The sequence below is a fragment of the Bubalus bubalis genome, chromosome 11 (genome assembly GCF_019923935.1).
Source record: "Bubalus bubalis isolate 160015118507 breed Murrah chromosome 11, NDDB_SH_1, whole genome shotgun sequence".
Classification (NCBI taxonomy): domain Eukaryota; kingdom Metazoa; phylum Chordata; class Mammalia; order Artiodactyla; family Bovidae; genus Bubalus; species Bubalus bubalis.
This window is the reverse complement of record NC_059167.1, coordinates 26,149,949-26,156,241: the sequence shown is the minus strand read 5'-3', so window position 1 is coordinate 26,156,241 and position 6,293 is coordinate 26,149,949.

The window sequence follows — 6,293 nt, the reverse complement described above, 5'->3', positions numbered from 1 at the left end:
GCCCTTTCTCTGTCCCAGGGTCCCATTCGAGATACCTCATTACCTCATGATATTTAGCTTGCTCTTGGCTGTGATATTTTCAGACTCACCTTGCTTTGGGTGACCTTGACAGTTTTGAAGAGGACTCATCAAGTGTTTTGTAGGCCGCCCACCCACTGGGATTTGTGTCCATTTTTTCTCATGATTAGACTGGGTTTTGGGGAGAAAGACCACAAAGGTCAAGTGCCTTTTCATCCCATGCTATCAATGGTACATGCTATCAACATGGCTTCTCACTGATGTTGTTAACCTTGGCCACCTGGCTGAGGTTTGTCCCCAGATAAGGCTCCTCTTTCTCCCCCTTCCCACACTGTTCCTTTAGAAGGAAGCCCATGTGCACAGCCCAACTGAGGGGTGGGGAGTTATACCCCACATCCTTGAGGGTGGAGTAACTACATACATTATTTGCAGTTCTTTTGTTTGGGAAGTTTATCTATGCTCTCTTTATTTCTTCATTCAATCATTTATATCATGATTAATTATTTTATACTTTGGGTTATATATCAATGTTTTAATACTGTGTTGTTTATTTTACTGCTCAAATTGTTCCAGATTTGGCCATTAGGAGCTCTTTCAATTGGCTCCTGTGTCCCTCTTTCATACCCATTCTTTCTTTTAATAATAATGCATTTTTCTATTCTTTTTCTTTCAAGAAGTATTGCATGTTGGTAATTGTCAACATTGGAAAATGGGTACCTTAGGGTTCAGTAGACTCCTTTCTCAATCTTTGGTCACAACTAAATTCTTTTCGAAATAAAAGGTACTGTGTGCTGGTTACCTTGGATGGGGGACTTCATGTTGTCATCCGCCATACCTGTGATGGCCTGGGCCTACAGGCCAGGAGCCCGTGCAGGGCAGAGGCTCACAACCACTTCCTTCTCCCCATAGCCTCCACCCTGTGCCTCTGCTGGCTGTACCGGGAGCCTGAGGCTGGCACTGTGGTGGAAGGAGAGCACAGCAAGAGCTTGAGAAGTGATGACCTGGCCCTGTCCCCTGCCCCTCCCACATGCCAACCCTCTCTGGACCGAGGGCCCCAGCCCCTGAACTCCTCTGGCATCTGTAGCCATGTGCATGAATCTGCTCTCCACCTACTCTAAGCTTGGAGGCAGGGCCCAGGCTTCATCAGCTGCCCTGAACCTCCCCAGTGATTGACAGAGTGCTGGGCTGAGAATACAGGCTGCTCAAATACCCATGGACTGAACTTATGCAGAGGCGAACCCAGGACTGACCCAACAGTGCTCAGAGACGGACACTCACCAGAGAGCTGGAGTCCACTGGCCCACACACCCCTGTGTATGCATGGGGTACTTGTGACAGGCCAGGCATTGTGCTCGGGGTGCGGCAGCAGACACGAGGACCAGGCCTGGGCTCGTGGGAGCGACCAGGTGGAAAGAAGGCCTGCCGAAAGGCTCACGGCAGCTCTCTGAGAAGGATGGGGCCCTGGACGCACTTCCTGGTTGGGAAATAGTCAAGTCATTCGAACCAGAGTTCCTGTACCCGAAGTCTCCACTGCAGGAGGTATCTGCTGTGGACGTGACATTCCTCCTCTCAGCTGGCTGGCCTTGCTGTGGCCTTTTGGCCCAAAGCCTTTGGCCACTGTCCTTTAGCCCCAGATCTGTCCCTGCCACCTCCCAGCCGTTGATGCCTCCGGGAGATACGAAACAATGAGACTCTCAAGCCTGCGCGTGGGACCACAGTGCCAGCTGGACTCCTCTCTGCTGATGAGCGCCCAGGGGCGTGGGCGGCAGCTCCGCACGCCTGTTGGGTTGTTTTCTGAACCAGGCTCTGCGTGGCTCACGGAGGCCTTGCAGGAACCGGCCTGTGAAGGGCTTACCTTTCCCTTTGGGCCTGCAGTGGAGCTGTCAGCTTTCTGCTTTTCTTGGCAGGAGGCTCAAACCCTCACCACGTTCAGCGCTGGAGTGGAAGGTTCTGGCACAGATTTCTTAACATTGGATCCTTGATTCTTCGTTTCCTTTTCTTTCCCCCTCTGGCCTTTAATTTACTGGAAAAAATTAATAGCAGAGATTGTGCTGGATAATTTGGCCCAGAGGAGGCTGTAGGTGTACAAGGGCCCCACCCATGCAATGGACATCAGAGGAAAACAACCCTAAATGGGGCCTGGCAGTCAGACCTGGGCCTGCTGGTGCGGCTGGCATCCCACATGGGCACGGGAGGGAACTGGCTCGGCTGGTTGTGAACTGTCCAGGCCCACCTGTTTGGCTCTTTTCTAGACACACCCGTCCTGCTGGGTGTGTGTGTGCACACACGTCAGCCAGGGAGAGCCAGAGCACGTGGGCCCTGGATCCAGTCATCAGACCGCATGGAGCCAGCAGGTGAGTCTGTCCCCACCTCACCCCTGCTCAAGGGGCCCTGTAAATACAAAGGTCCCACCCTTATCGTAACCAGGCCCCATCAGGAAACAGGGCAGGCACAGGACTGTTCTCAGTGTCTCTGTGGCTAGCTCAATGCAGGTCATCAGGAAGGCACTGCAGAAATATGAACTGAAACTGGGATGGAGAATGGGGTGAAGAAACCAGAAAGGTCATGGCTAATGGTTCCGACCCAGCCAGCAAGGGTATATTTCATTTCCCAAGTTGAGATATTTTCAAACAATAGCAGACCATGTTTTGCTAGAGGTCCCTTCAGAAATCAAACAAAACCTGTTACCATGCCCTTTGGTACTCAACATGTATTTACTGCCCCTTCCTTGTGAGAATTTTAACATACTGAAGGAGAGAGCTGATTCACTCCATACCACAACAAAATTCAAACGGCTAAACGGCCAGGACCTATGCTGGCAGACAGACCTAAGAATTGCTAACGCGCGTGTCCTCCCAAAGTGCCAGACGTTCCAACTTAGGCCTTCACACCTCACAGCGGCACTTAGTGCTACTGCTGTCCTCACGTTATGCCTCAGGAGACCACGGCAGAGTCATCCAGAGCCAGGCAGTCCAGACAGGTGGGCTCAGAGCCTGTGACCTAAACCACCCAGGCTCTGGTTCTGAAGCTCTCAGGCTCCTTGTCCCTAGCTTGACCTAACGGAGCAATGACGACACTTGCCCACTGGGTGATGCTGCTGCTGGGAAAGCCTCCAGGGAATGCAAGCAGGGGCCTGCCCAGTCCATCAGTCCTGTGTCCACCTCAGCCAGCTTCTCCAAGCTGGTCCGGGAATGAGTTGGCCAATTTGATTCTCTACCTGATAAATAAACTAGAAAAGATTTTTGTTTATCCCTTCTCAGGCAAAGTGTGGGGAGGTATTAATTAAGCCCATGCCTTTAGTAAACCCCAAACTATCGAACCTCAAAACTGAAGGACATTCTGTCTTGCCATTCATAATCCAGCAGAGTCCAAGGATCCTAGTTCCTAACATGATTTTTCCACTGTGCATCCAATGTAGAGGCTGGTAAACTCCTCTTGCCTATGTGGGTTTCCTCCTCAGGCCAGAGAAACTGTTTTGAGCAAAGAAAAGCTCTAGTTTCATGCTATGCAGAACAGAGCCTGGCAAACAGGCCTGAGAGATAGCCTTGCTCCAGCTGGCTTATAAACCAGCTTGGTGACACAGGACAGTCAGTGTGTGGCATAAAAATGGGTGCTGCCCCATATCATCACCCTTGCTTGGGGCTTCCACAAGTGGCGAGGCAGCCCTCATGAGTGTTTGAGCCCCCCTGGGAGAAGGGAAACACCGTCGAGGTAGTTCTATCCATCGGACTTATAACAAGCGTCTCTCCACCCCTTTTCCCCAAGCCTTCAAGAGCCTGGTCTCAGACCCACCTGGCTAATTCGACTCAGCCCACTCACTTGTCCCAACAGTTTCCTTTTGTTCTCTGGGTTATTTTGCTTTGAGGAGTCAAACCTGAGTGCACGAGAACCATCTTGTTAAACAGCCCCACTGGTTGGTGGGCCATGGTGGGCTGCTGGTCAGGGGAGCAGGAGCCTGAGAATCCTCTTAACAAGCACCCTTGGGGCATGGCCCAAGGGTCCACTTTAAGTAACACCACCACGGGGGTTTCTTGGCAATTCTGCCAGCCAGAATACCAAGTGTCCCAAGTTTAGAGCTACCACTGAGTAGCAGGAGGGGATGCCACAGCCTCACCTGGGGTGACAACAGAACTCAGGTATGTTCTCTGGTTTTGAGCATTGGACTGTCACCAGTTCTGGGGGCCTGTGCCCTCTTTTCATGCACCCTGCCTTGTACGGCGAGGACACATCTCAGGGGTGGGAAGCAGTTGTGAGTCACGGAGAAGTCCACCCTCATGCAGTCCAGGGAAGACCTGGGTTTTTTGCATCTTGCAGATTTAGCCCTGGTCACATGTTCTGTGTAGATAAGGGCAGCTGGCACCTGAGTCTCCCCCTTGGTCCTGAGGTCAAGTGCATTATAAACATTATTTCCTCTGCTTCTCACAATCACATTGTGAGGTTAAAGCTATTATTATCCTCGTTTTAGATATCAGGACACTGAGCTGAGAGAAGTAACTTGCCCAAAATTACCAGCGACGAACAAGAGCCAGAATTTTGAACTCAGACAAGCATACTTCAGAGCCCAAGAGTTAATACACTACAACTCTAATATTAGAGATTGCATTCAGCTCTCTTCAGTCCTAGCTCAGGGCTATCATCTGCTCTAGTCCACTTTTTAAGTCTTTCTGAGTTGATAGCTTTGTGAGCTTTAGGCAATTCTTTGCTGAAGTGGTAGCTACTCTCCAGATGGGATTAGCATATTAATTTTAAAAACCAGGCCATTAATACCCTTGCCCTTGGGGCAAATTGTAAAGGGAGGAAAATATCAAGCTCTCCCCATGGCAAGAGAAAGAGGTTGCTTTTCACAGGACCAAGTCCTCAGCAGTTTCTCTGGCTTTGTGCTGGGCTGTCCAGAAAGCAGTGCCTTGAGAACCAACCACAGAGTAACCTGGAAGTGAACCGTGGTCGCTTTGGTGATCTGCGGGACATACACTGGCTTCCTAGACACGCACACCGGAAGGAACTTGGCCATGGCTTTCACTTGTTTCCCTTCAGCGAGCACAGCCTCCAGCCCAGGGGCTCTTACCTGGTTCTCCTTTTCGGGCAGCTGCTCCCAGTAGCCTCTTCCTCTCCACGGCTTGTCAGCACACCAGCCGGGTTTGGATTTTCCCAGGTGAACCTGCTATCCTGTTGTGGCCTTTTTCTTCCAACTGGTTTACGGGAATTTTGAGACGCCTAAAACTCAACTCCTTTTCCAGCCAACGTCCTGGAGCTGGGGACTGGATCTGGGAGACGTCACCTTTCCAGGATGGCTCAACTGTTTGCTTCACCAACACAGCCACACCTGCAGCTTGGTTCTAATGCCCACCCTGACCAAGCCCATTGTGTGTAATATGGAATCTATAATTAGAAGTCTGGATATACAAAGGGATGTAGTAAAGGGCAATAAAGGGGAAGGAAAGAAAACACACTCACTTTGAAGGCTGAGGAAATCACCAGACTGCTCATTCCCTATTTTTTCTCCCTTATTCATGTCTCTTTCTGTCTTGAAAAGGAATGTTATTAATAAGCAGGATTCTGCTCTCTCCCCGCATCCTTGTTTTCCTAATTGAGATCATGGTTTTGGGAGCTGGCTTGTCATGTTACAAAACACCTCTTATAAATATGAATAAGAATATGTATAACTGAGTCACTTTGCCGTATAGCAGAAAATTAACACAACATTGTAAAAATGCCTCTTAAAGAAACACAATCCACCACCTGTCAACTCCCGTTAACCAACAAGAGATACTACAGATTCGACATCCAACAGATAGGAGCCCCGGCACCACCACTCTAAAGAGTGACAAATCAAAGAACTGATTTGACTTCTCTCCCTCCCTTGGTCTAGGAACAGCAGTATTTCCTGTCAACTAGACAGGAAAACTAAAGCTGAGCTGTATTCTGGCCATAAATCCTTTCTTTCAAGGTCAAACAAGTTCAGGCCAGGGTTGGTCCCTAGCCTGAGGAGAGCTAACTGGATGCTGTTGAAGCCTCTTTGACTTCCAGCCCATGGTAGCCCTGCTGCCTCCTATTACTATGTTGGAACTCTCTAGAAACTGGAAAGTCCTAGAGAATACCAGTCGCCCCTAGACTGGACGTGACATTCATTACCAGAAGAAACCCAAACCCACAGCTCTGCACTACCAGTTCCCCAAGGGTCTATTTAGCTGGAGCTGGATCCAGAAATGTTGCCTTGGATAACCCCATCCCTCTTGGAACTTTCAAAGCTTCCATACAATGAGCAAAGTCACCAC